The sequence below is a fragment of the Xiphophorus hellerii genome, chromosome 7 (assembly GCF_003331165.1).
Source record: "Xiphophorus hellerii strain 12219 chromosome 7, Xiphophorus_hellerii-4.1, whole genome shotgun sequence".
In the NCBI taxonomy this organism is placed as follows: domain Eukaryota; kingdom Metazoa; phylum Chordata; class Actinopteri; order Cyprinodontiformes; family Poeciliidae; genus Xiphophorus; species Xiphophorus hellerii.
In genome coordinates, this window is record NC_045678.1 from 3,934,584 (window position 1) to 3,955,701 (window position 21,118).

Below are 21,118 nucleotides of genomic sequence, written 5' to 3' on the forward strand. Positions count from 1 at the left end.
GATTTACAGTATTTGCCTGTGCTGCATTCCTCCATGGCCTCGCCAGCACCACTAGCTCTACTTGTTCTCCTCGGGGGCCTTCAGTCAACTTTGACCCCCACAAAGAGCTTGTTAAATGTCTGTGTAATCCCCGAGTCTGGTGTTTTGCGATTCCATTTCCAATGCAGTTTCTTTTTTTTTTTGGTTCTTTTACAGGGGTCGTGTCTCTTCATGTTGTCGGTCACTCAGGAGACGTCTTGTCTCGGCCCATCAGATCAGCGTGACTGATGTAACGGCGTAAACCGTTAACTCACTTCCCAACAAGCTTTTCCTGTGGCCTCTGGGCAGCTTCCTGCAGCCGCATCACGGCTGTCCCCGTCAGATCTCAGAACCAGACTGCGATTTTTTTTTTTTCTCCATCTCCCCTCAGTCCTGAGCTGAAAAGTATGATGGCGTATTCGGGCCAATGGAGACTGACAGATAAAACGAGTACGTTTCTTGACAGAAAACTCAGGACATTTTGAGAGGAATTTTGAGGTTCTTCTCAAAAATTTGCTAGAAAAACCTCAGAGTCTAATTAGATTAATCTAAGAACTTCTAATTTTCTAGAAAAAACTCAGAAATTTCCAACTGCTTAGATTAATCTCAAAATTTGAGGTTATTCTGAGATTATTCCGAAAACGTTGCGTTTTTTCTGGAAAATTTTGGACTTTTCAAACTCAGAAAGTTCCCTGTATTTTTCAATCTGCAAATTTCAGACATTTTTATTGGCAGCAATTAACCCCCCCACCCTTGCCTTTTTTTTCTTCTTCTATGTACAACGTAGTAACGCAATACCCCTAAAGGGTTTTTGGGAAACAAACAAAAGAAAAAAGAGCGATAACGGGAAGCCTGGATGGTGGCGGTCAGTCTCTTTGAATGAAGACGGATGATCGTCAGCGGCCTGACAGCGAGACGTCCACAGACATGCTTCTTCTCAGCCCCGGTGTTCACCTTGCTGTGGAATGCGAAGGAATGCAGCTGGTATGGAGAACAATCCAGGATGAGAACCAACTCGCCTCCCCTCTTTACGTTTCCACATAAGACGTGTGCGTGTGTCTGTGTGTGTGTGTGAGTGTGGAAGGATATAGAAATTGTTAGGTGAGAAGTCATGGTTTGACTGAGGACACCTAAAATATGCAGTGGAACAGTTAAAATAAGCTTGTTTGTGCAGGCAGTGCGAACAGATGTGCGGTAAAACATGACGGGGGTTTGAATCTGAGATTCTGTGGGTTGATACCGGAAGTGGAGATGCGGATGGTGGATCTGTGAGCCCGTTAGATGGCGTGGGCGTTTTATTTCACAGTGCGTTTGGAGTACCTCAAGGTCGCCGCCTTGCTCTGCCTCTGCATGTTTCCTCTCTGCCTTCCTATTTCACTCGTTGCACACTATTCTTTAACATGATTTCCCAATCTACAGTATATTCACTCGAGATGACCCAAGCGGCGCCAACAAATCTTCTCCCGTTATCAGCGATCTGACTCGTAGGATCTCCCACTCGGGCAAATTTACGCCTCGCTAAACGGTTCTTGGAAATGTAGCAATTTTTTTTTTTCTGAGCTTTTGGAAGCAGGGGGGCCAAAAATGAGGATGTTGGATCCTGCTGGGGTAAAAGAGGAGAGGGTGTGTGTGTGTGTGTGGGGGGGGTGGGGTGTTGCAGCCTGTCGATTTTGCACAGATCCTGCCAACTGTTGAGGAGCTTCTGGGAATTTGGACGCGTTAAATTCATGCGGCCCGCTTCTGTTCTGCAAAATACACGACACCTTGCAAACGTATTCCTAATTTGGTCAAAACTTCACAGCTCTTTACTGTGATTTTATATACCAAATCAAAATGGCACATAAAAAGGCAAAGGATGTTTCATTTTATCCAATAAAAATCTGCTTTTGCCCATTCAGTCAAACTGAATGGTTGGCCTGTGACCGGTCATTTTCAATGGTCACCACAAAATTCTCAATTAGTGCCTACGCCATTAAAACACATGAATATCTGATCTCAACCAGGACTTCTCAAAGTGTGGGGAGTTCTGCCACTGGGGGTCACCACAGCTTTTCAAGTTGGGCACTAGACATGAGGAAAAAAACAATAAACAAAGTAAAGGCAGACATTTAGCCAACTCCCTTTCATTTCTCCAGCCACCGGGGGCGCTGTCGTAGAAGTGCAGGCTGTGTGCAGCAGTCTGCTGCATTTTTACATCCCAAAACCTGATGAAAACTTGATGTGGAGTTACCAGATTCAGCGGTGAGCTGCTTGACATCCAGGCTGTTTGGATCCGTTTGTGTGTTGAGGTTTGTGTTAATTTCACTGCTAGCATCGGTTTTCAAGTCGCATTTTATCTGTTTTACCACTTCAGTGTTAGCAGAGCAGAACTTAATGTAGTGGAGTCTGGTTATTTTTGATAAGTCTGTGTATAATACTATATAGGACCTTGAAATACGTCTGCTGATTAGCTTTGTTTAATGTCTTAAGCGTCCATAACAATTCGGATAAACTCCCATTGACCCTGTAGTTTATTTTTCTTGTGTTTTTGACATCTTTTCAAATGCTAATGCTTGTGTGTGACATTGTCGGCAAAGTTCCCATAATGCCTGGACTTATCATCCTATTGAATGTATTTTTAATGAACGACTGATGTGATGTTTGTTGCAGAACATATGATGCCTGAATCATTAAGCAAGCTAAGTTGTGATTAATGTAAAACTTGATTGCTAATTTAGTCCTAGAATGTCTGAGTGGAATTCTGAAACATTACTAGTACATAATCAATTTGTTAATTGCACTTTTTACTGACCTCATCTACAGATCAGGTTCTTGTTTTGTTTTTTGACTCCAGAATTCCTACTAAGGTTGGAGAGATTCTGGGACAATATATATTTTTCTTCTCTCTATCTTCAAACCTTGGATGTCTTGTGTTCCAATTTTGGTTAAATTATTGTTGTTGCTATTGCTAAAGACCTAACTAAAGGTAACAAGGTTTTTAACTACTCCCACTGTTGTGGGGACAGGCTGAACCTCTTGAAGGACTTGCTGGATTATACAGTAAAAAGTTTAGGAGTTAGGATTATAACTGTTATAATCCTAAAAAGATAGAATTATACAGGAAAATGTTTACAGAAATAATAGCAGCAATCTAGTTGGAGGGGAACTTTGATGCTGATTTGCTCTCAAGAATAAAAGCAACCCACAGCATGATACGCCACCACTGTGTTCTATCATGGGGACGGTGGGTTCATTGTTAGTTGTAAACCAAATATGCACGAAAGCTTTAATATTCACTTTTACATTAATCTCATTGAATCAAAAAACGACAAATTATTTTTGGCTGAAACGATTAATCATAATGAATATATTGTTGAAATAATCGTCAACTAATTTAGTAATTGATTAGTCATTAGCTGGAGCACACAGCCTAAAAAAAGAGATTTGTTGAAAGAACAACACTGAGGAGTAATTAAGTCAACACTAGAAAAAATATAAACATTTTACATTTAAGGTAAAACATAATAATTTTTCTGTAAATCTGTTCAGTCTGGAACTCGAGAGGCAGCTTTAGCTTCACCTGGTTCAAATCCTGTAAAAACAAAAGAAGGGGAAAAAAAAGCACCTTCTGATGTCCAAGTATTAATTTTTCAGTCCAACATATTTATTTTTGTTGAATTTTTTAAAATATATTTCTAAAATTATATAAAATAAGCTTGACGGGCTAAATGAACATTCAGCAGAATGTACCAGTTTCCTTTTTCAATTAATTGTCAGAATAACTGATTACCAAACTAATTGTACATCCACAGAACAACTAAATTTATACTGAAAATCAAAAAAGGCCAATTGATTGTGCTGGATATTATTTGGAAAGATCCGGGTAAAGGGGGGGTGAACACAAACCCCAAAACGCCTTTCATATTTGAGGGTACAAAACCTGCTGAGACCCAGATTTGATCATGCCCAAATATCTCAAACGTGTACACTGAGGTTTGTGGCTGCAATGAGACAAAACGGGAGAAACTGTAAGGTGTGTGAATACCTGTGCAGGGTGCTGTGTAGGCTGTGGCGTCTTCTAGAACCCCGACAAACGAGTAAATATAAAGCAGAGCGGGGGTCACGCTCTCCTCTTTCAAGCGTTTCGCCGCTGTCGTCAGCTTCGTGTGAACTTCATCTGTGTACCGACGGGAGTGGGTGGTCCATTTTGACAAGATTCTCATGGTTCCCAGAGGACTTTAAGGCCTGACAGACAGAAACTGACAACCTCTTGTTATTTTACAACGAGATCTGTGTGTTTTGCATTTCGCCAAAAGGCGCACACCGAGGTGTGTGTGTTCCAGTGCCTGTGTTCGCTCATCCAGAGTCCCCCGGCGAGCTATAGGGTCCGTTTCTATTGGGCTAATGGTATTTACAGGAAAACATTTTTATTTATTTGAGTGGGTGGGCAGTGAATAAATTATCACCCATCTCTTTATTCCCCGAAAGCAACTGCAAGGCGGGGATAAAAGCTCCTTCCTCTGACGCGGCTCTGTGCCTGAATCACTGATGGGCTGTCAAATGACTTCTACACACCAACATGTGTTATTTGGACAGATATGTATCGTGCTCAAACTGAGGCTGTAACGTACCGCGGCGTTTTAGGGCCATTGTAGATAGACAAAAAAAGGGTGGGGGAGTTAATTTCTGCCAAAAATTCTGAAATGTCCTGGAAAGAACTTAGGAACTGATGAGCTTGAGAGGTGGAAAATTTGCTAGAAAAACACTCCAAAATGTTGAGTTTAATCTCTGAAATTGTCTAGAAAAACAAATAACAAACTTAGGACATTTCCAAAAGGGGAAAATGTTCACCTTTGGAACCAGGGAAATTTTAGAGTTTCAAAAGTAAAAAATTACTCAAGAAATTAACAACATTTTTCTAGAAGACTTCTGAGGTTAATCTCAAAATTAGAGGTTTTTTTTTAAATTTCCTCCTTTTTTTAAATCTATAATTGCCCTAATACGCCGTCGTGGTAACGATTCAGCGAATGATTCGAGTGCTCTCACTTAGACAAGTGAGTTGTTGACGACTGATAACTGGTTTCGGCACCAAACGTCCTATTTTCCTGACACTTTTCACGTTGTATCCGGGGACATTTAGATTGATGAAAATGTACGGGTTTTCATCATTACTTGAGGGACCAATAGGGATCTTCACATCCACTGCCTGGAATATGGAGTGTCTGCCTTTTGTGGTTCGGTGATTCATGGCGAACGCCGGCGAAATGGTTTGTAGCTTTGTGGACAAACTGAGAAATAAATTTCCTTAAATTTAAAACCTGGACTACACACATTTTTCTAAGTGTCTTTGAGAGCCTGCTTTTACTAAATTGATCATAAGTTCACATTTGTTTAATTTTTGTCTGGGTTCACTTAAAAATGAGCTATTATTGTTACGGGTTAATCTTCTGAGCTACAGAAAAGTAAATGTTATGGAAGCTACACAGATATAAAAATTTTGTTTATCATTGATTTCCTATATTAGTAAAGGTGTTATGGCAGGATTTACCAATATTTTATCAAATTTTTGATCAATCGCCAGAATAATCATTAGATCACTCGATTACTCTGGATTTGAACGCGCTCAAGCCCACAAGCGTCGGAGTGAAATGAAGCCTTCATGAACTACAGCTGAGCCCCCCTCCCCCCAGGTCAAAGGTCAAGCTACTGATTTGCCCCCGCCGGCACGCTTCAGAGGGAGAGTGCCGAGCGTATCGTGACCCCAGCAGCCCCACTCACCGCCACCACCGGGGGTAAATACACAAGGCTCCAGGAGATGACTCCTTGAAACCCCCAACCCCTGCCCCGCCTCCCACCTTACCCAAGCTAAAGTCTTTTTTTTTTCTTTTTTTTTATCCGTCACTTTCATTTTCGAAAGTCTCCCACTTCTCTGAAGCAGACGGGAACAAATCCTCGCCGGCCTTCGTTCATCCATGCCTCCGTCTCCTCGCTCCCCTTCCCTCACCCCCTTCTCCCCCCTCAGCCTCTCTGACTGGTGGAATCCCGGCCCCATCTACCTAAGTGTCACTGAAGAATTTTCCATCATTTAAACATGGGGTGGGTAGAGGAGGGGGGGAATGTGCCGCTAATATATAACCAATTACACTGGTCACATTTCCTGTGTCTCCTTTGAGCTCCCTGCAGGCTCAAAGTGCCAATCAGGCCTGGAATGCCAGAACATGGCTCTTATTTGCCAGGGGTCAGCGCACCAGTAACCTCGCATTCTAAAGGACCATTGTTCCCATGGCCAGAAAACTCAGAGAGGCACACACACACACACATAGACCCTGGCCCCTAGAGGCCCCCACATCAAGGGCCCCGCTCTGTTTAAACAGCATCCGCCTGCACAGCCACCCGCCATGAAAGGGATTAAACAAGGTGCGTGTGTGACTGTGTGCATATGTTTAAAACGTCTGCGTTAGTATGTCATTTAGCTTATAGTAGCGAGGTTTGGCTGGATTCAGCTCGCCTCAAGCAGGAGCCTCAAGACTCCTTTACTACGACGTCTTAAATAAAGTCTTAGAATATTGCGTAAACGTTCTGGATTTCTTCCCAGTCATGTCAGAAAGTGAAACTCATATGTTGTATGGAATCATAAAACATATAGCGTGACATATTCCAATATTCCTTTGTTTCTTGCAGTTTTGATGATTATGGCTTGTAGATGAATGAAAACTCAAATTCAGTGTCTCTGAAATGTAGAATATTATGATACGGGCCGTCGCCCGTATCATGGTGTCACGGCGTAATCGCCTAATTAACTCCAAACACGTGCAAAGGGTTCCTGAACCTTTAAAGGGACAGTATCATGGGATGCAAGTCATGTTACGATGCTGTTCCCTAATCAAAAACATCCCTGGAGTGTTGCTTTGATTATTTCATTCAAGTTCGAGAAATATTTTTAATCTCCCATGGCAACCATCCCGCCGTGCAAAATGCCTGGTTGGACCTAGCTCCACCTTCAAAGACTTAGCTCCTCCTCTGAAAGCTGCAGTTTCCAAGCTTCAGCCTCACAGAGCAGCAATCCCCTACTCTGTTCCTTCAGACTAGCCAGCCGGAATTAGCAAAAACCTGATTGGAACTGCGGATCTGCCAAGCTCATTACAGGAGCTACTTTTCAGTGAAACGCTGGTAAAAATGTTGTTAAAGGGATAATAGAGGAGCCATGTTGGGATGACTTCCTGAAGGCAGAGTTTCAGAAAAAGCAGGAGCTTCTTAAAGAGACAGAGGCCCAATTTCAAAGCATTAAGTCAGAAAGTCAAATTTCTTTTTAGTCTATTTGATATACAGTACAGACCAAAAGTTTGGACACACTTTCTCATTGAATTCAATGAGAAGGTGTGTCCAAACTTTTGGTCTGTACTGTATATAGTATTTTTATATCAACTGAAGGTAACATTGTTATTGATTATGCTATAAAATGGCATTATTTACCTAGAAAACACATAAGTCTACCTCTATTTTATACTTAAACTGTTCAGATATTGGATATTAGTTTCTAGCCTAAGCTTGCTTCCTGATGGTGTTCATTCTGAGAAGTTTTTTTATGAAAAGGAACTGAATGGACTGCAATGTTCAGATTTTTATTTGTAAAAAAAAAAACAAAAAAAAACTGTCGAAACCTTTTTCACACATCCTTTTTCCTGCCCTTCATTATTCTGCACTACTTTCTCATAAAACCCAAATAAAATCCACGGAAGTGTGTGGCTGCATTGCCACAAAGCAATTCCATGGGCTAAAAAGTACTCTCGCAGGCTACTGAATGTACATTTATTTCAGTAGAAAAAACCCCCCAGAGATTAAAAAAAGGGAGAAAACTTACCTCTAAGAAAATGATTCTCACAACCATGTGTGCTACCACCTCCAGGTCTGCCTGTTTCTAAGTGTTTGTGCGATTGTGCGAGACAAAGACAAAGATGCCCTCTCGCTGACTGTTCGCACTCAAACTCGTGTTAAAAAAAAAAAAAACGGCAGCAGAGCGGGAGGACGCTTTATCATGCATGCTGCCGTTTAGAGCGTACTGTCTCTTACATTTCCTCTCAGGATTTGAAAACATAAACATAACATGACTCAGTGGCAGATGAACGCTCGCCATATAAGTGCGTGTTAGAAATTGAAATATCAATCCTGTTTCTCTCTCTCTCTCTCTCTCTCTCTTTCTCTCACCCTTTCATATGACACATTTATTCTGTTTTTTTTTCCCTCCCCCCGGTCAGTTCATCGAGTATATCTGTAGAAAGACAGGCAGTGTGAATTATAAAGACGTTCAGCTTCTTCTGGATCATTTTTAAAGTTCTTTAGGAAGCCGACAGGAGAGACGAGGTGCGTTTCCATACAAGGCGCAGCATTCCTTTCACAGTGAATTAGCAGAGATCATGATTTTATTTTGTTTGGGTTGACTTTTAATTAACATATATTAAAAAAATGAAACTCTTATCAGAATAAAATGAATATTCCGTAGGGTGTGAGAAGGGAGTCTGAATCGTTCTGTTTCTTTAAATAGTTGTAAATAGATGGTCAGGAAAGCTCTCCTGTCGCAGTCTGTTACAGCTGCTTTGACGAAGCCTGGATAGACTGAAGAAGGTCTATTGCATGGATGAAGATGTGTTTCCATTGCAAACGTGAAAGACTTTGTCGATAATCGCGGCGTTTCCGTGTGCAACTGAGACGACACAATTCACAAGAAGTGGCCATAAAAACCTACTCACCAGTTTTCATTGGTTATAAATGCTGTTCAGAATGAGCGAAACCGCCCAAACACCATCTGGGATGCAAACACCGACAGAATCGAGGTTCTACGATAATGCTCCTTCGTGCACCTAGGACGCAACCCAGCCTGTATCCCATACATTAAAACAAAAGTATCCAACGTCTTTGTCTGGATGTTTCCTTTTTTGTTCCTTTAGTCTGCAGCCATCTTCCCCTGCATGAACATGCAAGCAAATTGACTGGCAGATGTAAAATTCAGAGAACCGATTGGCCATCTGAGGACATCAACAAATACTTTATTTCACCACACACACACACATACGCACTTTCATCCGTCTCATCGGCAGGCATGCAAATGCATGCAGTTTCACCCAGGTATGCAGCGGAGTTAGGAGAAACCTGACCTACCTGACGGATCGAAACTACTCCTACGCCGCTCCGTTAACCCCTAAGTGTTCGGCGTGGGAAACAATGCTCTGGCGTCAGCTGCTAATTCCTGCCCAAATACCGAAAGATGGATAGAAGGATGAACTGACAGATGGTGACACAATGCTGAAAGGAGAAGGAAAGCAGAGATTTAGAGGTTCCATGTTAGGAAGAGAAGGTGAGGGGAAGAAAAAAGGAGATGAAAGGTTCCCTCCCTCCTTCCTTCTTTTCCTTCCTTTGCTAGCCTGTAGCAGATATGTGAGGCCAAAGGGCAGACTGTCTTTTCAGAGAAACATGATTGCAGCCTTGTTGCAAAAGGCCCTTTCATTTAGAGATATGACTTCTGTTGGCGCAGGAAGCCGAAGCGCTGCTTTTCTCCGCCGCACAAAACCTCAGCAGAGAGACCTTGCGCCTCTGAAAAGGCCTTTCAAGACACTTGTGTTGTCAAGGTCCTGCCGTGAAAGGATGTGGGTTTATAGATGTAAAAATAAAAAAATCACAAGGTTTTGTCTTTCTGCAGTACTTTGAAATATTACAGACAGTCCAGTCCATTCCCCTGCCCCTCTGTGGTTTATCAGTCATTATTAATCTAGCCAAGGAAATGACATGTTGTTATGCAGCTGTAGAGTTCAGTAAAACGTTTGGCTATGTCCCCGGTTCCCATGGTTACCCTCTTTTGCTTTGGTGCTTAATTCAGGTTGGGGTTAAAATATCCCACTGACAAATGGGACGCTCCTTCAAGAAGCAGAGCTGTCATCAGTTCTCACTTATTTCAAATATGTAAACAAGCATGACTTAATACTGTATGTCCGGGTGTAATGTTTGTCTTCTGAAGGTTTCTTTTTTAGATTTGTGCCACTGGTCACCTTTAATCACACCTGCTAAACAGAACACAGGCGTATCGATCCAAAAATACTGATGATATCGAAGCCAAGTTGGTATATATATACAGTATATATATATATATATATATATATACAGTACAGACCAAAAGTTTGGACACACTTTCTCATTGAATTCAATGAGAAAGTGTGTCCAAACTTTTGGTCTGTACTGTATATATACAGTATATGCAGCTTATTTTAAGTCAATAATTCCTTGATATTGATGAAAATTTACTAGTTATAAATGAAGAAATCCGCCAGTGGAACCAGTATTTTCTTTTATCAGCATAAAAAATTAGTGACTTAACACATGATCCTGTATCTTGTTGAAAAGCTACTTGTAAGTTAGTTTTGCTATATTTTAAGTCTACTAAAATATTTGCACTAAAGGCTATACCAAAGATACTTGGTAAGGTTTAGTGTTTTTGCAGTGTGATGTCTCAGTTTAAAGGTGAGAGAGTCGTGTCTCTTAGCTCTTATTCTCCCACATTGTGGCAAGAACTAGGACTCGTCTCATTCTTCTTGAGGTCCAAGAATAAGGAGCAAGTGGAGAAATGGGATTCAGCCTCATCTTCAGCTCCTGCCATGGAACCAAGCGTTGCAGGTTCGCTCTGTTATTCTGACTTCCAGCACTCTGGAGGTTATGTAGTTTAGGTCAATACCACCTGCGTGTGACCGGTGGGCCACCCAGTGACGCCACACGGCTTGTGAAAGTTCTCTTTGATGTGAGTCGAACCTTCAGCCTGCTGTTCCTGGCACATGTGTTGCTAAGAGACGCCCGGGGGGAAAACATTTGATGTCTAGATCCTTATCAGCGACGCGGTGCCGCACAGCAAATGAAAACGGGCCATCCTCACGTCATGTCAGCGGGTTTATGACGTGATATTGTTGAATTATTCATTACAAAGAATGGCTCTCTGTTGTTACCACGGCATAAACAAAATCTTACCTAATATGCTTGGTCTAAATTCTAGTGCAAATATCTTAGTAGGCTTGAAGTAAGACAAAACTAACTTACAAGTAACTTTTCAGCAAGAGATAGGAGCTTGTTTAGAGTAAAAAAAAAATCCCTCAATATTGATGAAACCTGTAACGTTGGTAAGGTTTTTTCACTTGTGTGAAAAATGCAGACTTAAAGCAAACTTCTGTATCTTACTGAAAGGTTACTTGTAAGTAGCTTAACACAAACTCTTAACAAGTACTTTTGGTCTAGTTTCTAGTGCAAATATCATAGTTCACGTAAAATAAGACAAAAGGTTTGAGCTTGTTTAGAGTCAATAATTCCTTAATACTGATGAAAACATACATGTGATCCATTGGCTGGCTATTTCACTCTGGCGCTAGAAATTAGATTAATAATACTTGGTAAGGACTTGGCGTCTTAGTGCATTTGCCTTCTCTTTTTTAGGATATCACATTTCACATTTAAGTTGAACAAATTGCCTTTGTTGGACATTTCATGTCGACTTTATTCCATAAAGGGAAACCGTTTTGAGCCGCACCCTGACTTTAATCGGCCCACTCCTCTCTGTGGCAGGCAGGGCTTTAAACGCCACGCGAGGGCAGGTCTGCTCAGTACATGACCCGAATGTTGCGCGATGTAGGCCACGCCGATAAGACTGGGTGGGTGGAGAACCATGCACTGCCTTATCACCTACCTGTCCTTTGATATAGTTTGACTGGAGGCAGATGAAAGCCGCCGGCCGGCCGGCTGGCTGGGGGGACGACGTTGAAGCCACAGCACCAGCCGGGCATGCCCTTGTTTTGGACTCGAGCCAGCAGCTCTCACTTCTGCTCTGTCACAGACTTGGAATGACTTCCGCAGAGTTGAGTAACAATGACTGTGACAGGACGGATTCCAGCAGGAGCGGGAGACTCGCATACCTTGGCAGGGAAAACTTTATCCGCCTGAATACCTGAATCTCTCTGGCACAGGGACGGGGTTTCCCTCTCGTTCTCCAAACCTGTTTAGAATCCTTCCGCTGTCAGAGCGTTGACTCCATTTGGGGCCTGGGAAGAGAATCCTCCTTTTTATCTCATTTAGCGTCTCTAATAATTACAACAATTTTTTAATTCATCAAAAATCCCCAAAAGAGGGCGTGCTGTGGTGGCGTAGGGGTTACCGCGACCCACGTTTGGAGGCCTTGAGTCCTCGACGCGGCCAAGGACTCAAGGCATGTCTTCCGAAGACATGCGGAAGACATTTGCCGCATGTCTTCCCCCTCTCCTTCTCCCTTTCCTGTCAGCTTACTTTCATATAAGGGACAAAAGACCCCCTGGAGGGGAAAAAAAAAAAATCAAGACATCATTCAACCCAGGACTAGCTTTACTAACGTTCCTTCGCTCAAAACGTTTGCTTTGTTTTTATAATACATCACTGTATTGGATTGGGTTGTTCGTGAACATCACATGACTTTTACCGCCAGCTGTTCTTTGAAAGAATCCACCTGTCTCTTGACTGACCTATATTTTCCTTTTCTTCATTTGATCAAAAAAATCCCACCTGAACATCTCTCACATATTTTTAGTTGAGTCACACACAGGACCAAAGACATTGATAGAATGAATTAAATTGTAACGATAAAAGTACTTTCTTGTAGCAGTTCACCAAGGCCGTTTCGGTGGAAAGAAAACACGGTCCTCGTGGGAACAACATCACGCTTCGACACAGGACGCCATTCTCCCCGATGGATCATCGTGACACACTGAGCTGACTCACAACATGTGTCTCTGTTTTTGTCCCTTTTAAAGCGAACAAAGAAGAACTGCAGTGTAGTTCTGCTGGGCGTCTTTTTCTGAAACCCCCCCCCTACCACCACAAGTTGTGAAGCCGAAGAGCTGCAACAAAAAGCAACGTGAGAGGAACGGGGGGCAGAGGATCAGTAAATGAAACGGTAGCTGGTGGCCAGAGAAGAGGCAGGACTCCCGGTTGGTCACGATAAACACAACATGACTCACGTACAGTTGGCCATGTGGACTGAACAGATTCGACATGTTCGGCCAAATGGTACTTATCAGACCTTTCATGCTCAAGTGTTGGTGTTGCTGCGTTCAAAGCAACAACGAGAAAAAAAAAAAAGTAAAAAATAACAGACAGTGCCTCGTGGTTAATAAGATTCAGCACAAACAAGTGATGAATTTGATTTTCTTTTATTATTGAGGGAAATAACAGAAAGGAAAGAGAGATGATTCAAAGGACGCAGCTACTGAAAGCTGCTGGACTTTTTGTTTTTATACAAGTGTGATACGAGGACGCAAGATATGCAGATGTTTCCAGTTAAATGTCTTAAGGTCAGTAAAGGAGTATCGGAAAATAACCCATTCTGATGGATCTGGATCAGTGCTGCTTGTCTAGTAGGCGAGATTTAGTTCAAATGAAATAAGAATCACTGATATTTGAAGGGATAGTATTATGTAAAATGGCCTCTTTTTTTAGCTTTACATCATGTTATAATTTTATTCCCTCATCAAAAACATACATGGAGTACCTTAATACCTTAATCTCCCGTAGCAACCATTCAGCTGTGCAAAACACCTGGGTGGACTTAGCCCCGCCTTGGAGGTGCAGATCCTCCTCTGGCCTAACTTTTTTAATCAAAAACACAGTTTTTTCAAAGTCAGTGTTTCCATCAAGCAAGTTTATTTTTGAAACACAGCCGCTGTGTGAATAAGATGTACAATGTAAGTAAATAGTTAAATACTGCATAGAAAATGAAAGGACCTTTAATTCTGACGGTGTTGCCAGACGAAACGCCGCTGTGCTGCATCGGATTTCAAATTTCTTCCTGTTTACATTCCCTGACAAAAACAGTTAAGCAACAACTTACATTCAATTCACTGGAATTTATTTAGCACCAAATTACAACAGCTGTAATCTCAAGGCACTTAACACTTTAATATATTAAGACATTTCTTTCCATTTCTGTCCAATCATACATGCACATACAAACTTGGTCCTAACTTTAATGCAACTCAAAGACCAGTGATCCAGAATGCCAATAGGCAAAACATCAGTCTCTTATATAGCGCTCATACCAATCAAACTCCATATCCTATAATACAGTGCAACAGGGGGTAAGGGTGCATAGGCTGTACATTATGGAGAGGCAGATGCAACAAGGACACTAGTTGCACTTTTTGTGTTGCCACGTAATGACAAACCATGTCACCGCCACAGAGTTCCTAAGTGACAAAATGAGCATGCTGCACAGTAAGTTCACACTTTTTGAAGCACAAAAAAATAACTCTGCTTGTGGAGAGCCCCTGCACATAACCAGGTGGAGCTTCTGGAACTGCAGTGTGAACACAATGCAGGCTAAAGCTGATGCTGTTGTCTCCTGCATCCCTGAAGCCGTCGCCCGCTCCCCCTCTGAATTGACTCAACATGCTACACGTAGCATGTTCTTGTTGAGAAAGACCAAAACACAGAGAATTTATAAGAAAGAATAACAAAATTGCATATATAATTTGGAGGTCAGGACAATACATTAATAAAGAAATAGACACTTGATCAGTATCAATAAATAATACATCTGATTAGAATATTCAGAAATAACTCAATCTTTGGTTACCTAGCAACAACTTCTTGAATGACTTGTGCAGCAGCAGTTTAAAGTTTCGCCACTTTGTCTCATAACTGCTTAAAATTAAAAACTATTCTGAAAACTGGATGAAACAAGACAAGTCACACCACCAGTTTGACAGTATTTCGGACATTTAAAACGAAAAACTAATCAACAATTACCAATATCGGGTGACATGAAACCTTTATATTGTGGTATGTTTTTCAGCCATATCCTTCAGGACTAATATATCTATATATTTAGCGATTCAGGTGAATTGGATTACCAATTTTGACCTAAATGCCTCTCTTGCGGTGCATTATGGGCGCGACACACAGGGAGCCGCCAACAACAGCGATGGACCTCATCAGAGTCTGCTGTCCATAAGACACCAACATAACGTCAACTTTTTTCAACTTTCTTATGCTGAGCTTGAAATTTCACAGGCACGAATTTCGTCGGACGACGGACAATGACGAGCGACTATGGCCTCATCGCACAAGTTCCATCAGAAATGAACGATGAAGAAGAGTCGGGTCGATGGTCTTCTACTGTGGTTGGCATTTTAGTCGCAATCGCGAGTGAAAAGACGGGCTAATAGGACTGTCTAACTGCTGGGCTTAGCGCCAAATTTAGCTTTATAAAACACCCCTGTGGAAATATGGAGAAAACCAATGTAGCATGTACTTAGTGTAACGATTAATTATCCTTCCACTGAAGAACAGGCAGTTTATAGTTGACATTTCTAAATTTAATGTTTAAAACAAAATGGTTTAAAAAAAAAAACTGTTCTGAGTATAAAAACCTGGACAACTGAGATGTTTGGTTTGAGACAATAAAATATTTTCTTTAACACTTTTTGAAAACGTGCATATTCACATTTCAAGCTTACCACATAAAGACTTGGTGATTAAATGAATCCTGTATGGTGAGTTCCCAGTGTTGGCAGGCGTTGATGACCTGTGAACAGATAAAATCCCCTTAAAGTAAACCACGCTGCAGCTAAGCCAGATAGTTCTTTCTAGGTTACGTCTCTCATTGTTTATTCCAGGATTGTTCAGATCGTTGTCATGAATCAGACAGACTATAGGAAGCCTTGACACGCATCAGCTCCAAACAGAGAATTAAAGACTGGGGCGAAGTGAGCAAGTATAGCTTATATATGGTTACGGTATAAGAAGGCCAACATAAGATTTCACCTGCACTTTCTGTTGGTGTATAATTACTGTATGTCGAAATCTACCTTGATAGGTGTTGCCACTTCTGGTACAGTCGGCCCACCAGCCTAATTGAATCCACCTACTGCGCTGTGGTTAAAACCAGTGATTTTTTGTGTGATGGATAATGTCTACGCCTGTCTGTTTTTACCGTTCTATCTTTCCATCTATCCTTCCAGCTCACTTTCTCCTTCGCCATGTGTGGCTTAAATTACAAAGCTTTCACTTAGAAGTGACTCATTTCCCGAGAATGTACTTTTTTTTTTCTTTCTCTCAGGGTTTTTTTTTTTTAAGCTGTCTGATTTCCTTTCAGTTAGACTCGCACTCCATTTATCTTAATCTGTTCTTTTCTTGTCAACCCATGCCTGCATCGCTGTCCTACACTCGTGTTTGTTTTTTTGGCCAGTTGCAACCTGGAGTACTTTGAACCTCTTTCACGTTACAACAAACCTTGACGTGTTTTATTGGGATTTTGTGCGATTAACCGACACAAAGACCTGCACAGTTGTGAAACGAAAAAGAAACGACAAATGTCTTCAAAATTATTTACAAATAAAAACTTGAGCGTTGCATTCATTTGTATTCTCTGTCCTTTACTTTGTTACCCATAAAGTAAATGCAACCAGTTCCATTATGGAAGTCCCCCTATAACTAGATAGTTGCTAATTGTGCGCAGTTTAACTTCAGTATAAATCCAGCTTATATGTATATATCTTTTATGGGTAACAAAGTAAAGGACAGAGAATACAAATGAATGCAACACTCAAGTTTTCATTTGTAAATAATTTTGAAGACATTTAAAATTTCTTAATTACAGAACATTAGAAACATCTCAGGGAGAACGTTGGGGCATGTTAAAGCAGTTAGGTCAGAAAACAGTACATTAATCCAGTACTTCTCAAATAGCATCGTTTTCTTTCACATGGAGTTATTCCAGATGTTTAGCTCTGTTCCACATCCAACCACTAGGGGGCGCCTGTTGCATTGGTGCACAGGCTTAAGGGCACCCAGAAGGAGAATGAAACTTCATGTTGAATGCTAACAAAAGCTCGGCGTGTGTCTCGTCTGTTCTGCATTGCAGCAACAATAGATGACAACAGTCAATGCATCTTTATTCTGCTAATATTATAACTATATTCTCCTAGTTGAACAAATATTTTCATAGCCCGATTGTGACCTGTTGCACAACTCGCAGGAGGGATGGTTTAAATAAAAGCCATTTTTTTAAAGAAATATTTTCTGTCATTTCCGTCATCAAAAAAAAAAAAAAAAAATATCGCCAATATCCGATATTGATACTGATACTTTTTGTTCAAGTATCATATGCCATCCAACTTCTGACCTGTAGTTATTTTAGTAGTTTTTCCTTTGAATTATCTTTTATCAAAGTTTACAGGTATCTACAGAATTCTTTAATGCCACATTAGCATGATGAGTGTACATATTTTTCATTAAAGAAGAGGCAAAAATGTTCATTTCAGATCAAAAGAAAATGTTTCGAGGTAGATTTGAGAAACTACAATACAAAAATAAAATAAAATTTCAAGAGGGAATCTGATATTAAAGTGTTGATAATATAGTAGCGAGAATCTTGACTGAACTGATTTCGAGTTTTTTTTGGTTTTGTTTTGTTGACGGTGCTCGAGTTCTGGCACTCAGTGACCTAGAATGGCCAGAAAAAAAGTTGTTGTTAAAACATCTGAAATTAACGTATGACACTTCAACTTTCTAATTTTGTTCTAACCTGAGTTGAAGCCGAGGGCCTTTATGGTGCTACTTTAGCATCTTTCTATATTTTATCTGCAGAAAACGACTTCCTCCTCTTCCTGTTTTTTCAAAACAAAGTCATCCTCAGATCTAAGTCTACGTGGAAACACGAGGTGGGGAGAAGAAGAGGCAAGGCAGGGATTTAGAGGAAACCGAGCTCTGGGAGAAAGATGGACACTTAGGGAAAAAAAAAAAAAAAAAGCACAGCACAATTAGTCATCGATTTCAAAGACAGCATATAATAAAACATTTCCCCCTGAGGTAAACCTGGTAAATGCAAACATAAATTAGCTGCCTACGCTCAGTGAATAAGGCTAAAAGAATGCATGACAGCCTCATGGAGCCGCTCTACCCCCCCTCACCCACTCACTCATTCTTTCTGCCGACACATCTTATAATGGGTTTCACCTCCACCACTCCAACGAGAGCTGTGGCAAAAAAGAGGGGATAAAAAAATATTCTTCTGAAAGTAAAATTGAAGCATTGTTTATATATATATATATATAAAACAAAAAATCCACGCTTGAAAGATGACAGTTTTTGAGATGCTTTTTTTTTCAGCCGTGGGATTCATAACCAAATAGCAGCACAAAGGCGAGGGCGTGGTGAAATAATAATAATAATAATAATAATAATAATAAAAAAAGGAGCTTTTGAATCCGATGAAAAGCATTACAGTTAACAGAGATACGGGGACGTGTTCAGAGGTGGGGAAGGAGCGTCGGATAAAGAAAACACGAGGCCACTAATGCTGCGCCGCCATAGAATGCTTGTTAATAAAAGTTTTCGCAGTGGAAAGTCCACATTAGATGAGGTGAAGACCTGTTGAGCAAATAAAAAGAAACAAACGGAGTGAATGGACAAACGAAACAAATGTGGGTGAGAAACGTAGAACCAGCCGGGTCCGAGGATCAGAACCTCTCGGAGGGACAAATTTCTACAGCTGTGCCGAAACACGCAGGAAAAAAAAAGGGGAGAAAATCATGAAGAGTTTGTGTGCGCTCTCGCTTTTGTGTCACGCTCACCTGAATCCGTCCTTGCGGTTACCGGAGCAACGAGCGAAATTTTCAAGGGCTCTTGTGCCGCACTGGCAGCCCGCTGTTGATTTCTTTATCAAATATGCATTTTTTTTTTCTTCCTCTTCGCGTTTCCCCGCCGCAGGCTCTGCCGAGACTCAATCACAGTCACTCATAAAGTCATTGTAGTCTGTGCATAAGCTGACAATCAGCAGATAGTGACTGTTGTTTGGGGGTGTTGGCGGTGGGGAGACAGAACAAAAGCCAGAAATTCAAAAGCAGAATTTCCCTAAACCACATTGACGTTTTTTTTTGTTGTGTTGTTGTTTTTTTTTTCTTGCATTGTGTCAGAACCATCAAAAACTCTGACAGAGGTTAAATGAATGAGGGCTTTTGTACTTCTGTCACTACTCGGTTTGTGTGGGCAAGAGAAACAAAAAAACGCGATTCAAGATGGAGTTTCTCCGTTGCTTATGAAGGGCGACGCCAGCGTCAGACCGTTAGTGACCGGCGGGGGGAAGCCGGCATTTAGTCAGAAAACGACATTCATTCTCGCTATCTCTCTCTCGATCAGCCTTTCTCACACAAACACTCTACGCGGCTCAGCTTTGATAGAAATAAAGGGAAACCACAGCAACTCAACGACAAAACCACAACAGACATCAATGCTTTCACTGAGGGGAAACACAGTGACATCAGATGTGACCTTAATCAGCTCGCAAGCACAACGTTTGCATGACTGTCATTTTTCTTGTACATTCAAATGTACAAATTGGCAACAGAGAGAGAGAGAGAGCAAAAAAAAAAACCCTGTTTAATTTACTGCATCTTACCCTTCAGCTTTTCTAATAAGCAGCAATCAAAGACCTACTGGAAACGCGAAACTGCCCACTCAACTCTTGAACCTCGATATTACTCGCAATTGAATATTCACCTCTCTTCCTCCGAAGTGAAATACTTCACTTTTCAGAGTTTTCGAGCGTGCTTCTCCGCTGCAGGAACTACAGACTCACTTTCCATTTCTTTCTAACTTTCACCATGTCTTCAAGGAAGCCAATCAGCTCCTCTGTGCATTAGACACCTCTTTACCCTCTCCATCCCTCTCTCCTTCGCGTTCGCTGTCTACCTTCTGTTAGCGCCTGCACCGGTTGGCTACGCGCGTCCTTTTGACTGTCATCTTGTCTGGGGCTTCAATACACTTTTCCCACCTCCGCAATTTTTTTTTTTTTGCCTTAATGTGTATGAGTCAGGATCTTAAGCACAGCTTTTTACAGTGGTAAGTGTTGGGGAGGGCTATGTGTGTGTGTTTGTGTGAGTACATGCATATCTTGCTTATGCTGGTTTGGTACCATTATCTTCCAAGTACTCCATTAGAATTAAATGTCAGAGCGATTACCTGGGTCTCTGACTCACCCCTCAGCCAGGTGCTTTCTCTCTGCTCCCACATGCAGCATGCACACCAGGAATCCACACTATGCAAATACTTGCACAGGCCCACATTCACACTTACCACTCCTGACAGATGGGAAAAGAATGGGACATACCCTCTGAACTAACTGCTCGCCCACGCGAATACCACACATACCATCCCCTAAAGTGCCAAACAACCGAACAAGACCCACACCGTCGTGCAATCGCTCAACCTCAAGTCCAGGCTCATCCTCGTCTGGCTGACTCATGAACCACACATATACTAAGTGACACCACTGATAGGAACATCCGCTTCTTTGACACCACTCAGCCACTGACCCGGTCATGCAGAATGAACACCCGGGACTTCTGAACTTTGGTTTGGCGACTCATATCCAAGGGATTCTGTCACTGTGATGCAGTGCTGCTTAGCTGGAGATGCTGCAGCACGATTTACATAAGACTGTGTATCTTTCTATGCCACGGAAATCCAATGCAGATACACGACAGTGGAATAAGGGTATCGAATTACTCCGACCACTGGAATAAATTGCTTTCATTTAATGAACCCTCCCACAGCAGATGTCATGGTCGGACAGCGGGGAGGAAGGGGAGGTGTAGGTGTCCCGTCAGACTGTCACACAGGAAAAAAACTTGTAAAACCTCACGTGGGGTCAGTGCAACCCTGCCGGATCGCACACAGGATAAAAAGCTTGCAGGGTAAAAAGTTAAAATATAACCGTCTATTTTCACCCAACTGAAATAACGTCTATTGGCCAGAGGTGCAACTAACCCTCAAATCAACGTTTTTAAAACTGTCTGAATAGGTTATTTAGAGTTCTATCTCTATATGTCTGCGTGCGTTTTCACATTTTTGTGTAAATTTGTTTAACTCTGTGTTATTTTACTTATCAAGCACCTTTGGTCGAACAGTGCTTGGTACAACTTCGCCACATAAATGCGTTCGCGTATAAGAGGTTTTCTCGGAGACACGCGGAGTTGGAATAGCAAGTAGAGCGTGTCCACGGCAAATACTGAACATTACTCAGCTTAGTAAATGTGTGATTTACATGCAATGTGGACACGGAGTA